A 16,017-nucleotide genomic window follows, 5' to 3' on the forward strand; every position below is an offset into this window, starting at 1 on the left:
AAAGATCATCAATAAAGCAATGTAATAAGGTGAACGATAGTCTAAGCCAAGTGTGCACCCTAACCTAATGGTGCCACAGTGACTAAAATAACATTTGAGCGTTTCTCCTCAAAGAATGGATCACCCAACCATTATCTAAGCTCTGCAGAAGTCCTAGCACTACATCTTTTAATAGAAATATCTACCCATTTATTTTTTATTTTTATGAAGGACATCCCTATGGAGCCCAAGATTACAAGCCCTCTCAGGACTGACTGCCCAGTGGCTCCCTGGTCTGCATTTAACTCATACGAAAAAGGAAAAGGAAGCTGTTACATGTATTGAGTCAAGTGGCAGAGGTTGTTTCTAAATTGATCACACATGCTATTTACTAAATCTCTACAGTGCTTAAAAAATACATTGTTGCTTAGTTGGGGAGTAACATTTTCTAGTTTTTAGTTTTGATTAAAATGAAATGTGGGTTTAAGTAAATTAACTGAAAGTCAGTGCAGTAAATACCAAGATGAGTTTTTAATATAGTATCTTGCCACAACAGAACTGTCTGCATATTCCAATAAGTCCTACCATTGAAAATCAAATGTAAGTGAAGGAAAATTTAGTGGACCAATAATGTTAAACATAAATCTCTCCTTTTTTAAAGATATAATGGATTCCCCAAACTGGGAGAGCTCTGGGGCTTCATTCTTCCATTTGACATGTCTTATCATTTTACTATTATGTGCATGCCAGTCCTAAACAACGCTGAAGCCATTTCCCCACATCATGGGAAAAATGGAGGAACTTTTAAAAAACTTATTCTAAGAGTCTTTATACAGACATGAAGCCTTGCAGAATCAAGTCCAATTCTATCTGCTGCTTCAACGCTGAGCAACAGTTTGCCAGCAGTGGATCCCCGGCATCCTTCCATGAGGAGCCTTTATCCCTATGCTCTTATGACAAGGAAGGATGCTTATTATAATAGATAATGAGCTACATCACCCAGAAACAAGTGGCTTATCACAAGTGGCTTGCTCAGACACCTGATCTTTCTGGCTGGACTACTTTGAGTGGCTTATCCTGCCTCAGTAGGAGAATTTTGATCCTGGGTCCAGAGCTTTCTAACAGTCAGTAACTTGTCACAGAACAAGGTGCTGCAGGTGAGCTATCTTTTCCAAGCCCAGCCGCTCTCACCCTAACAAAAGAAGCACCGTAGGTGCGTCCCTGCCTCCTGGCCTAACTCAGCCAACAGTACCATAAATGGTAATTTCTGAGTGTGCCATGATAAAGGCTTTGGTTCAGGTTCAATCTTTTAAAAGAATCTTGCCATCTTTAATTCTCTAGCTTCCCTGTCTAATAAATGTACCCTTTTACTCTTCCTTTCAGAAACGAACCATGGCTTTGGAAGATCATCTCTCTCCTCTCCCCGTACTATAGGCTGTCCTTCTTCCCCCCTTTATGATATTGCTAACAATTTAGTTTCTATGGGTTTGATCAACTGAGCTTTTTAAACGAACTGTTTCTGATGGGAATGGAAGAATTAAAGAGGTGGATGCAACTGTATGGTTCAATAATATTTGTGATTCTTTTTAATAAAGATTGAAAGGAAATATCTGTTTTGAAACTCCAGTCAAGCATTATATTTTTTAAAAAGGTATGAAGATGTGAAACTGTGAAATAAATATATCATATTAGCTACACACAAAGTCAAGTGGTCATCTATAGAATATGTTTAAGATCCCATTTGGAAAAGTTGTTCATCATAATACAAACTCAGTGGACTCACACTCTTCCATCCTCATATTCCCTTCACCTAGACCATACACATATATATTCATATACACACACACACACACACACACACCCCTACTGTTTCCTACTGAGGAAGGTAAACACTCGTGAAATAGTCATTGTCATTCTCTGACATCACTGTACCACAACACTTGCTTTGCAGTTAAACAGCTAGGCCTGGTGGCATTGAAAAACCTACTTCTCAAAAAATGTCCTAGATTCCCTTCCAAATCTTTTTCTTCAATTTTAAATTCTCTTTTGTTTTTGTTGAATGACATTTTTATAGTTTGAGAACATACTTTGGGGAAAAAAATTCTTGGATTTTTGTGTCACGATGAAACTTATGTAGATTGCAATATTAGAGCCCTCAGTAAAAGCACTCCGAGTATCCTAAGTCTGTTCCATGTGTCATACCTACCCAGATCAGTCCCCAACTTGTTTCATCCGAAGCATTTATTTCTTGGGTAAAAATAGCAAGGCTAATCTCATCAATTATTTTTATATTGAGAATATCAATATTTAATATCCATATCAATATTCTCAATACAGGGAGGAAAATATACATACATAGATGTAGATACATTCAGTAACAAGCAGATGACAACAGGTTAATTTCAAATGAAAGGAAGAAATGGAGAAATGAGCATGGCAAAAAGAGCTAGAGATTACATTAGACCAAAGCTGAAAATAAGTCGGCAACGCAGAGGAGTACCATTAGGAGAAAAAAATACAGTTTGGGTTTTCAGTTACAGGAAAGTATAGAGATACTGTATAGTTTGTTAGGGAAAGTTTGACCACCAGGACTCAGGTGTGATCTTTCCTCAGTACTATGCGTTACTCTTACACATACAGTTCTTCTCAGCTACTTGCTCATAGTTAATTTTGATCAGTTAGTAATGTGTTTACTACCAAAGATCCTCGCTTCTTAATACACATTTTAAAAATTGAGTCTTAACAGGACGGTATACCCCATCATACAGTCAATATAATTTGTGTGTTTTACTAATGAATTTAAAGAAGAAGGAAAGAACATTTGAATACATATCTCATGTTTTTAAAATAATTTTTAAAATATATAATACACATCTTTTTTGAATTTTTATAGAGAATTTATATATGTATATATCAGACTGTAGTATATTTGGGTTGAAAAACATTAAGTCCAAGTTTAGCCACGACACTTTTAAGAAGGATGTACAGAAAAGGAAAATGAGTCAAAGAAAAGTTGCAGAAGTGATTAAAATTTTGGAAAATAGATCCAATAAGAAGGCCTTTTTGCACTTTGAAAAGCAAGACTAAATGATAATGACTGTCATTAGGTTCAGGAAGGTTTTGTACACGAGACATACTGTTCCACTATTCACCTGAGTAAGCGAACTGAATAAAAGTAACTAGAAACAAACTTAAAAGAAAATCTAATTGTTTTGAAGAAAGAAAATGTGCAATTTGGATAATGAAATGCAGTTGAATAATGAAATGCTCAAATAAACATCTAGTCTCCATCTGGAAATTTCCCATGAGAATAAATAATTTTTTCTCCTCTTTGATTTTGCCATCCACCTGTTTGAAAGCAGAAGAATCTGCTAGGTAATCTTGGGAGGTTGTAGATATAAGGAGATGCCTCTGGCTTCAAAAAATTAAAGTGTTGTAACAAGTATTGCTAACAAAGAATGTATGCCTAAGAATATTCCTGGTGGCCCACAAGGTTGAGTTCCAAAATTATGCTTTCTTTTGGGGGATTTGAAAGGGAGTCATGTGACTCACAGCTTTCAGTGACTTGGATGTGAGATAGGCTTTGACCATCCAATCTAACTACTTAAAATTGTGCCTTTTCAGAAATTAGAGAAGAAACAATCCCATTTGGAAAACCAGAAAGGGGAATAGGGCATAAAAAGTGAGTGATTAGCTGTATATTGATCCAATGTCTCTGTGATCTTCGAGAACATCTGCATCTACAAACCAGTTATCTCTTCGTTAATAAGCCCAGAGTAGAGCCATGGGCTAACCAATCTTGAGAGTGAAGTGGTTCATACTCTGCATTCATGATGGGCCTGCTTCCTATTCAAGTCAAGGCATGAATTTTATTCAAATCCTCACGGAATAGATTTCACACTTCATCACCCAAATCTCTATCCTCATCTGTAAATTTCTCCTCCTACCCAATACAGAAACTTAGTTCACTTACTGTGTAGAAAAGTATTAACATAGTAAGCCTGAGACTGCTGTCCTTAAAAATGGTCTCTTTGAAAGGTGACCCTTAGTTGGCATCTGGGAAATTGGATTCGGGGAGAGTTTTCCTTATTCCCTAATTGGTTAGAGTGGCTCATTGGGCCTAATCTATTTGTACAAACAATATGGTTTATGCTGAACACCTGCTTCTCTTCTGGGAGCCTGGAATTTGGGATCATGCTAAGCAAAGGGGTGACTGTGTGAGCAGCCCCCAGGTAAAATCTTGGATACTGAGTCTCTAATGAGCTTCTTGGTAGACAGCATTCCACACTTGTCACAATTGCATGCTGGAAAAAATTAAGCATGTCCTAGGGAGGACACAGGGAAAAGACTCTTGGAAGTCCATGTCTTGTTTTCTCCCCTTCAGGCCATGTGCTTTTATTTTCCCTCGGTTGATTGTTTTTTATATCCTTTTGCTATAATATATCATAGCCATGAGTACCACTGTATGCTGAGTCCTATGCGTTCTCCTGGAAAACCACTGCACCTGTGGATGGTCTTAGGGACTCCCAACTCACATGCTTTGGAAGTGCTGGGCTGTGCTTAGTCGCTCAGTTGTGTCTGACTCTGTGTGACCCCATGGACTGCAGCCCGCCAGGCTCCTCTGTCCATGGGGATTCTCCAGGCAAAAATACTGGAGTGGCTTGCCATGCCCTCCTCCAGGGGATCTTCCCGACCCAGGGACCTAACCCAGGTCTCCCGTACTGCAGTTGGATTCTTTACCATCTGAACCACCAGGGAAGTCCAAAAACACTGAAGTGGGTAGCCTATCCCTTCTCCAGGGGATCTTCCTGACCCAGCAATTGAACCAGTGTCTCCTGTATTGCAGGTGGATTCTTTACCAGCTGAACTACCAGGGAAGCCCATGCTTTGGAAGAGTGGATCCCAAATCTGGCTGATCATCAAATTCACTGGGAGAGCTTTGTAAACGATAGATTTCAGAGTCTCACCCTAGACCTATGGACTCAAGATCTATATTTTCAGAGCTCTCCAGATGTTTTTGATGTCAAGTCAAATGGGAAGACAGATGCCAAATGCCTTGGTGGAAAAGACAACAGCTGCATTAAAGCTATATTTTTTAGGAAAAAAACACAGTGTGTTTCTCAAATGGAAGAGGAGTCCAACTCAATATGATTATTGAACATGAATAATGTATACAGCAGATAGAAAGCAAAATTTTCTTTTGTCTCATGGAATCTTCTATATTAGCGCCAAGAAGGAAGAGGACAGCTATTATTTCGGATAGGCTGCAACATGATAAAAAGACACCCAATGAAAACATATGGTTGAGGAGTTAGGAAGGCATATGGAGGATACAGCAATTCTTCATTGCAATTCCTGGTTTGTGAAACACTAAACCTTAACAGGCACAGAAATGAACTAAAAACCTTCACAGGGAAGGCAAAGAGTTAGACTGCATGCAACCAAAGACTTTGGCTCCTGCAATGGGTTGGAGGAGCAGTAGGCTTGAATTAGGCTTGAAGGTAGCTCTCAGGGAGGCTAGGGGTATGACCCCAAAGTTTCATCAAGAACTCTCAGAACACATGGAACTCTGCTTAATGTTATGTGGCAGCCTGGCTGGGAAGGAAGTTGGGGGAGAAGGGATACACATATATGCATGGCTGAGTCCCTTCACTGTTGCCTTGAATCTATCACAACATTGCTAATCGGCCATACCCCAATACAAAATAAGAAGTTTTTTAAAATAAGAATTCTCAGAGTGACTAAAGAAGAAGATTCAATTGAGAAGTATGAGATCATCAAAGTTGTGACCTAAAAGGTCATCTCCAAATTCGAACTTCTATTTCATTCTTAGGGCCTCTTTGAGCTGGCTTACCAACTTACTCTGCATGTGCACCAAAAGCAGGTCTTGCAAGTTTAGCCAGAATCCAAATTACAGTTAGACTTCCCTGGTGGCTCGGACGGTAAAGAATCTGCCGGTAATGTGGGAGATCCAGGTTTGATCTCTGTATCTGGAAGATCCCTTGGAAAAGGGAATGGTTACCCACAAGTATTCTTGCCTCGAGAATTCCTTAGACAGAGGAGCCTGGCTGGCTACAGTCCATAGGGTCGTGAAGAGTCGGATATGACTGAGTGACTGACTAACACTTATTATCTTCTGGATTACAACAGTTGTTGAATTTCCAAATTTTAGAGGTAGTCTTGAAGCTGGCTTTTCAGGTTGCAAACGTTATGACATATTTAACCAAAAATGTGGATATGTTCTCATAACATACAGAAGCATGGCATGACTGATGAATAACAGTTGGTTTTGATGAGAGATTTCTTTTTAGGGGAGGTAGGCAAATATGTCCCTGATGGATTTTGCTTTTCAATAACAAGTTATTGAACCAATTCGCCAAAATATATCTTGAAGCATCAAAAGCCCTCATTCATAAATCAAATCGTATTGTGGAACAAAACAAAGGAAATGGGAAAGGATGACAGGGGAAAGTGATAACCACAAATATCACCAATAAAAGTTAGATGCTGTGGCATTTAGAGCTACGGACCTTAGAATGTAATAATAAAGTGAATTTTCAGAATGTAAAGGAGTCTCAGGAGAAAGTATCCATTTAAAAGAATCTGAGATGTACCTTTTCTGGGTTTGTATGTTTTTTACATCCTAACAAAACATTCTTATCCATTTTATAGAAGGAATCACAGGCAAATTTTCAACAATGGAAATAGGTCTTTGTTTTATCTACTCTTATAGTAATTGAACATAACTTACCTAGTTATCTTTTTTCCACAAAGAATCCAATTCCAAACTCTTTTAACATATCATGAAAGATTAATCCAGTTTCACTTAGTGTAGGAGCCCAGGAAAGAAAGTCGAGAGATCTGGGCTCTGCCATTACCTTAATCTCTGTTTGCCTAAGTTCACTAATTTGTCAAATGAAACAAAAATATTTGCCCTTCCTGTCTCACAGGTCTGTGTGTGTGCCATGTGCTCAGTCGTGTCCAGCTCTCTGTGACCCCATGGACTCTGGCCCACCAGGCTCCTCTGTCCATGGAATTCTCCAGGAAAGAACACTGGAGTTGGTCACCATTTCTTCTTCCAGGGGATCTTCCCAACCCAGGGACCAAACCTGCGTTTCCTGTGTCTCCTGCATTGTCAGGCAGGTTCTTTACCTGCTGAGCCATCAGGTTTGTGATAGAATTAAAAAGGAGATTATAAATATGAATGTATTTTGGAAATGTGCAATAGAAGTGGGTCCTAATTAATCTGACATATGCTTATGCACATATTACATACCCCTAGAAAATCAGAATTGGGATATAGCTGGGACATCATGACAAGCAACAAGCCTATATGACATTTTAGTAGCTAATGGTCAGAGGCATCAGAGGATGCATCCATGAGCAGACAGTACAGAGCAGGACTAGAAGGCGTGTCGTCTAAGCCCAGCACTCTCTTCACTGATTCGATTACCTCCTCAGACGGTTCTGTGCACTGCCTGTGCACACACGGGATGGCAACATTACAACGTCCACAGCATTGTTATGAAAAGTCACACCCTATTCAGATTTAAAGTTATCATCTGTGGTCTATGTCTCAAAGATCTCTCTCAAGCTGCCAGGACTGTCCTACCCCCAGAAATTTTTGGCAGAGTATATCTCTGGAATCTTTGCTACCAAATAAGATCATTCTTCCCTAGAAAGGACTTTCTGCAGCCATTTTTTAGCACATAGGATCCAGCTTTTCACCAGTTCCTTCTAAAAGCCCCTGCCCACACAACATGTCTCTACCCAGCTAGCTGCTCCTCAAACACAGTTAGCAAGAAAATCCTATTTCATTTCTGCAATGGTGAAAGATCTCGGATCATGAATCCTCTCAGCACTACACAGGCGAATTGTTTTAAAAATGCATTTGTATGTATAAGCCATACCTTTCATTGCAATGAATCTTTTGCATTTTTAAAGGTAAGTTGTGTATTCTGACACTATAAATGGTAGAAAAGATATTTCAAATTACCTTCCATTTGCTTACTTTATTAACCAAGAGAGTACATAAAGGGCAATAAAGTTATATCTTTATCAGAAAAGCTCACTGCACTATCACCACTGTTGTCTACTCAAAGTTTTATAATGTTTTCCAAGTAGAACAGAGGCATAAAATAACTTTCATTCAAACTTCTACTAGCGGAAATTATTAAGAATAATTACCACAATGCAGTCCATCAGTTTTCTCATTTCTCATTTTAGTCATTTCTCTTCTTCCCAGACACTTTAGATAGACTTGATATTATGAGTCACACAAAAGGACAGGAGCCCATGTGTGTAAATGAGAGCCAATAGCTACAACCTATTAAGTGTCAATCATATACTAAGCACCTAGCCTACGCTGTCTCTCACCCTGAATGTACTCCTATAAGGTAAATGCTGCTAACCCATTTTGCAGATAAGAAAAACAATGATTCAGTGAGACTGACTGCCTGGCTCAGTGTTACACAGTTGGTGAGCAGCAGGGCTGAGGTTTGAATCCAAGGTCTATTTGGTCTCAAGACCCATGATTTATCCATTATATCATACTGCCTCCCCCTTACAATGAGCTGTTAGAAGTATTCAGAATCTGGATCCAAATTAGATGATGCTATGGAATGAAACAAATTCAAACAGTGAGAACATGACTCCTTCAACCACTGTATATTCACTGAAATTTCCATCTCCAAAGCCAGTCACTCATGGATGACGAGAAAAGGCAAACTGACTCTGTGAGAAGTCCAAGCAGTGCCCTGGAGAGATTAGATGATACGGCTTTGTACTGAGTCAACTTGGGTTTGAGCCCTGGCTCTGCCTGTTGCTAGTCAGTTATGTGACCCCACTTAACCTCCTTCAACCTATTCCCTTCTCTGTAAGAAAGGGAAACATCCTTGTAGGCTTGTATGATACAAAATGTACAGTATACTTAACACCATACCTGGCATATATTGTTGCATGCTTAATAAATGATATCTTTATTTTATTAGAACTTGAGCTGTTAGGTTGTTGCATAAAAAATAAAGGACACCTTACTAGTTAAAAAAAAATGACAGCTTCTGGTTTAACTGGTTTTTGTTGGCACCTAATGGCTCTAGACTTATTGATTTAAGAGAGACTTAAAAACAAAGAGTGGCTCTCAAGTACTGGGTTTTTACTTTCAAGAACAGATGCTCTTGTTTAGACTCAGCTAACACTGAAGTTTAGATGAATAGCTCAAAAGAGAACCTACTTGATTTCTCTTTCTGGTTTGAGTAGGAAACAGGTGCTTCTAAGAGTGTGAAGATAATGAGTGTGAAGAGTGTGAAGCCTCTAAAATTTCTAATTAATATGTCAGACCCTAAAATGCACATCTCATCCTTTTTTATTTTTACGTAATAAAGTTTTAGCTGTCATTGCCACCATTCCCACATTTAAAAAAAAAAAAAAACTCTCCTAAATAGGATTATGTACTGAAAATAAAGTAGTAGCCTGGCTACATTCCAAGATGAAATGGAGACCACCTCTCAACAGGGATCCTGCCCAAGGAAGGTCTCTCTACTAGACTTTCAGTCTTTTTGCTTATGGCTTAATCCCAGAGAAAATGCAGCTGTCCTCTTGGAAAGATAATCCTCAAAACATCTACCCCAGGATGAATGAACAATGGGAAACATTTGAACAAAGAAGTGAAAGGTGCAAGAAGCTGCTGGGAACCTTGGGCTTTGGAAGTGACAATTTGACCAAGGGCTGGCACCACATAGCTTCATTTCAAGGTTAGTGTCCCCTTGGTAGCTCAGACAGTAAGGAATCCACCTGTAATGCAGGAGACCTGAGTTCTACTCCTGGGTCGGGAAGATCCCCTGGAGAAGGGAATGGCAACCCACTCCAGAATTCTTGCCTGGAGAATTCCATGGACAGAGGAGCCTGGCAGGCTACAATCTGTGGGGTCGCAAAGAGTCGGACACGACCGAGTGACTAACACTAAAATCCATAGTTTGAGAGAAGCAAAACTAAATCAAGTCTTTCTGGGAGTTTTTGCCAAATATCACCCACAGCGCTGGATCTTTATAGTTACTTTTAGGCTTAATTTTCACCTCCCTTTCTCTCTGAACAACTCAAACCCCATACTTTGTATCAGTATATGCCTTTTATTAAAAAGCTCTGTAACTTGATCACAGCTGTAATTTTACACCTCTTTGAAGCATTGGTTGGTGACTGTCATTCCATGAGATAGGTACTTCCTTCAGGCAAGAAGTCTGTCTGCCTTTATTCACTGGACATCTGCAGTGCCTAGCAGAGCGACTCCCACATAAAAAGTATCCAGTTAACACTTACTGAATGAATGAATACATTCATTGAATCCAAGAAAACTGAACCGAATTCTGTCCGTAGAGATCAGAGCTGTTTCTCCAAGCACCCCTCCTTGGAGTCAGAATGCCTGATTTTGAGACTTGGCTGAGGTTTATTAGCTGTGTCATCTTAGCCAAATTAGTCCTCTCTGTATGTCTCATCTGTCAACTGGGGATGGTAATAGTCCTTACTTTCCTGGGCTGTTATCAGTAGAAAATGAATTAAAATAAATGCACTGCTTAAAGCAATGCCCTGCACACAATAATGCCAGAGTAAATGTAACCTATTGTTGTAGTTCTTGAAATATCACTTTGGCTAGATGATCTGGGAATAAAAGGTATTTTTAGTCAAATAATTTTGAAAGATAGAGGATTAAATAAAGTTAAAGGGATTCCTTTGATGCAGGAATTCTCAGAGCTTCTAATATGTAATGTATATGATGAATATCTAAGAGGGAAGTATAATACTCAGTGTTTCCCAAAGGTTTTTTACAATAAAATCCTTTTTGTGAATAAAATATATTAGAGTATCTTATGGATATGCTATAGAATACACTTTGGGAAATGCTGAATTAGATTCCATAGTAGCAACATAGCAAGAAACAGAATTGGGTACCAACTATTTTTTAATAGTTTAGGTATTGAAGAAATCCTGACTATACCAAGAAAGTAACTTTTCCTTAAAATCTGATTAATGAGACATTAAAATATATGAAAAAAAAAAATCTAGCCTCAAACTTTTAGAGCCCAACATTTCTCCTGGGCCAAGGTAAGAAGTCCCTGTAGCCCCTGAGAGCAAACTCCGTGGTGGAAGCGCAGTGCAGCCTGTGTAAGAGCCCAGGCACACGGAAAGGCAGAGTGCCCCGTTCAGCGGTTCACACTTTGGAAAAAAGTACACTGTGCATGGTGATGTGCGGTTATAGAGTCTGCCCTTCTCCTTTTGCGCCCTTAACCACACCTGCATTAGTTTGCTGGCTAATGACTTAACCACACCTGCGTTAGTTTGCTGGGGCTGTCATAAAAAAGTGCCACAGACTGGGTGGCTAAAACAAAACCTAATTTATTATTATTTTTAAAAATTTACTGTCTGCTGTTATTTTTTTAAGTTACTATTATTATCATTTTTTAACTTTTTTGGCCATGCCACAGCATGCAGGATCTTTTCCCCAACCAGGGATTGAACCCATGCCCCTTGCAATGGAAGCACAAGGTCTTAACCGCTGCACTGCCAGGGGAGTTCCGACAATAAAAATGTGTGTTCCCACAGGTCTGGAGGTTGAAAGTCCAGGATCAAGGTGACCACAGGGTTGACGTTGCTCCCTGTCTTATTGGTGGCTCTCTTCTCCCTGTGGCTGCACATGGCCTTCCCTCTGTGTCCAGCTCCCACATCTGCGTCCTATTCCCTCTTCTTATAAGGACAACTATCACACTGGATTAGCCACCACCCAAATGACCTCATTTTAAATAAGTCATCTCTCAATTTCTCTGTCTGTTTTTTCATTGTTAGTATATAGGAATGCAAGGGATTTCTGTGTGTTAATTTTATATCCTGCAACTTTACTATATTCATTGATTAGCTCTAGTAATTTTCTGGTAGAATCTTTAGGGTTTTCTATGTAGAGGATCATGTCATCTGCAAACAGTGAGAGTTTTACTTCTTCTTTTCCTATCTGGATTCCTTTTACTTCTTTTTCTGCTCTGATTGCTGTGGCCAGCACTTCCAACACTATGTTGAATAGTAGTGGTGAGAGTGGGCACCCTTGTCTTGTTCCTGATTTCAGGGGAAATGCCTTCAATTTTTCACCATTGAGGGTGATGCTTGCTGTGGGTTTGTCATATATAGCTTTTATTATGTTGAGGTATGTTCCTTCTATTCCTGCTTTTTGGAGAGTTTTAATCATAAATGAGTGTTGAATTTTGTCAAAGGCTTTCTCTGCATCTATTGAGATAATCATATGGTTTTTATCTTTCAATTTGTTAATGTGGTGTATTACATTGATTGATTTGCGGATATTAAAGAATCCTTGCATTCCGGGGATAAAGCCCACTTGGTCATGGTGTATGATTTTTTTAATATGTTGTTGGATTCTGTTTGCTAGAATTTTGTTAAGGATTTTTGCATCTATGTTCATCAGTGATATTGGCCTGTAGTTTTCTTTTTTTGTGGCATCTTTGTCTGGTTTTGGAATTAGGGTGATGGTGGCCTCATAGAATGAGTTTGGAAGCTTACCTTCTTCTGGAATTTTCTGGAAGAGTTTGAGTAAGATAGGTGTTAGCTCTTCTCTAAATTTTTGGTAGAATTCAGCTGTGAAGCCATCTGGTCCTGGGCTTTTGTTTGCTGGAAGATTTTTGATGACAGTTTCGATTTCCTTGCTTGTGATGGGTCTGTTAAGATCTTCTATTTCTTCCTGGTTCAGTTTTGGAAAGTTATACTTTTCTAAGAATTTGTCCATTTCATCCAAGTTGTCCATTTTATTGGCATAGAGCTGCTGGTAGTAGTCTCTTATGATCCTTTGTATTTCAGTGTTGTCTGTTGTGATCTCTCCATTTTCATTTCTAATTTTGTTAATTTGGTTTTTCTCTCTTTGTTTCTTAATGAGTCTTGCTAATTCACCATTGCAACAAAAAGAATAAAATACTTAGGAGTATATCTACCTAAAGAAACAAAGGACCTATACATAGAAAACTATAAAACACTGATGAAAGAAATCAAAGAGGACACAAACAGATGGAGAAACATACCGTGTTCATGGATTGGAAGAATTAATATTGTCAAAATGGCTATTCTACCCAAAGCAGTCTATAGATTCAATGCAATCCCTATCAAGCTACCAACGGTATTTTTCACAGAACTAGACCAAAGAATTTCACAATTTGTATGGAAATACAAAAAACCTCGAATAGCCAAAGTAATCTTGAGAAAGAAGAATGGAACTGGAGGAATCAACCTTCCTGACTTCAGACTCTACTACAAAGCCACAGTCATCAAGACAGTATGGTACTGGCACAAAGACAGAAATATAGATCAATGGAACAGAATAGAAAGCCCAGAGATAAATCCACGAACCTATGGACACCTTATCTTTGACAAAGGAGGCAAGGATATACAATGGAAAAAAGACAACCTCTTTAACAAGTGGTGCTGGGAAAACTGGTCAACCACTTGTAAAAGAATGAAACTAGAACACTTTCTAACACCATACACAAAAATAAACTCAAAATGGATTAAAGATCTAAATGTAAGACCAGAAACTATAAAACTCCTAGAGGAGAACATAGGCAAAACACTCTCCGACATAAATCAAAGCAAGATCCTCTATGACCCACCTCCCAGAATATTGGAAATAAAAGCAAAACTAAACAAATGGGACCTAATGAAACTTAAAAGCTTTTGCACTACAAAGGAAACTATAAGTAAGGTGAAAAGACAGCCCTCAGATTGGGAGAAAATAATAGCAAATGAAGAAACAGACAAAGGATTAATCTCAAAAATATACAAGCAACTCCTGCAGCTCAATTCCAGAAAAATAAATGACCCAATCAAAAAATGGGCCAAAGAACTAAACAGACACTTCTCCAAAGAAGACATACAGATGGCTAACAAACACATGAAAAGATGCTCAACATCACTCATTATTAGAGAAATGCAAATCAAAACCACAATGAGGTACCATTACACGCCAGTCAGGATGGCTGCTATCCAAAAGTCTACAAGCAATAAATGCTGGAGAGGGTGTGGAGAAAAGGGAACCCTCTTACACTGTTGGTGGGAATGCAAACTAGTACAGCCGCTATGGAAAACAGTGTGGAGATTTCTTAAAAAACTGGAAATAGAACTGCCATATGACCCAGCAATCCCACTTCTGGGCATACACACTGAGGAAACCAGATCTGAAAGAGACACGTGCACCCCAATGTTCATCGCAGCACTGTTTATAATAGCCAGGACATGGAAGCAACCTAGATGCCCATCAGCAGATGAATGGATAAGGAAGCTGTGGTACATATACACCATGGAATATTACTCAGCCATTAAAAAGAATTCATTTGAACCAGTCCTAATGAGATGGATGAAGCTGGAGCCCATTATACAGAGTGAAGTAAGCCAGAAAGATAAAGAACATTACAGCATACTGACACATGTATATGGAATTTAGAAAGGTGATAACGATAACCCTATATGCAGAACAGAAAAAGAGACACAGAAATACAGAACAGACTTTTGAACTTTGTGGGAGAATGTGAGGGTGGGATATTTCAAAAGAACAGCATGTATACTATCTATGGTGAAACAGATCACCAGCCCAGGAGGGATGCACGAGACAAGTGCTCCGGCCTCGTGCACTGGGAAGACCCAGAGGAATCGGGTGGAGAGGGAGGTGGGAGGGGGGATCGGGATTGGGAATACATGTAAATCCATGGCTGATTCATATCAATGTATGACAAAACCCACTGGAAAAAAATAATAATAATAATAAAAAAAAAATTAAAAAAAAAAAAAAAAAAAATAAGTCATCTCTCAAAAGAGCCTATCTCCAAACACAATCCTACTCAGAGGTACTAGCGGTTAGGACTTCAACAAATGAACTTGGTGCTGGGATGGGAGGATGGGCCAGTTCACCCGTAACACCAGCAAAGCTCCCCTCACTGGCCCTCTAAAAACATAAGGGGTTACTCTGTGTCCTGGTGAATTTCCTGCACTACAAATATAAAAAGGGAAAATTGTAAGCCCTCTGCTGAATCTATCAACCTTATTACTTGCCCAATTTTTCTCCAGCCATCAAGCTCTTAATATGCTTCCCCCAAACCAAAAGACTGCCTGTGAATGGGGCCCTTGTGTGCCATCCAGTGTCCCTTTGAGAAGGGCGGCAGTGACATGAATATTTCCCAGCTGATGGATCTTCCTGACCCAGGGATTGAACCCAGGTCTCCTGCATTGCAGGCAGATTCTTTACCATCTGAACCACCAGGGAAGCCCTGATTCCCAGCACCCACCTTTGAGTGCTTTGGTACCACCCTACTCACCCATCTTTTCCAGACCCAATTGCCAAGGATCTCCCATCACAGTACAGGGATTTAAACCCCATAGACTTCGGAAGATAGGCCCAGGTGGTGTAAAATGGGGGTGCGTTCTCTTACAACCGAGGAAACAGAGGACACTCACGATGCACTGACGGTCTCTAGGTCTGGGAACAGCACTGCATCAGTAGAAGTCTCAGTTCCTAACGCAGCAAAGACCACTGTCCTGAAAGGGTGAGGAATGGGCCTCAGCAGCTCCTCTCAGAGCTGGGACCTGGCTGGAGGGCATGGCAAGGTGTTTGGTTTCTGTAATGGAAAGCAAGAAACTTTTTTTTCTTTTTAATTACCTTGTTACGTGATAGAAGTCATAAGGTATAAGAAAAGTATGAAAAGTTGCTTTTTTTAATACCTGACCTTCTGATAGCCTATATGTTTTAGGGACTGATAACTTCCTAATGAGACTTTTTTATAATAAAGCTTTCATTGCTTTGAAAAATATTAACTTTTCCAGTTCTTCCGGGTAGATCAAACAGACCCTGCAGTTATAGTTACAATATCCTAAAGATTTAGCTTCTCAGTAATAATGGGTAAGAGCCTTCGCATTGCCATGGGCCAAAACTATATTATTTGAAATGAAACCTCTCATAAATATCCAACTATGAAGTCACTATCTATCAACTGCTGCTATATA

Source organism: Dama dama, chromosome 25 (genome assembly GCF_033118175.1).
Source record: "Dama dama isolate Ldn47 chromosome 25, ASM3311817v1, whole genome shotgun sequence".
NCBI lineage: Eukaryota > Metazoa > Chordata > Mammalia > Artiodactyla > Cervidae > Dama > Dama dama.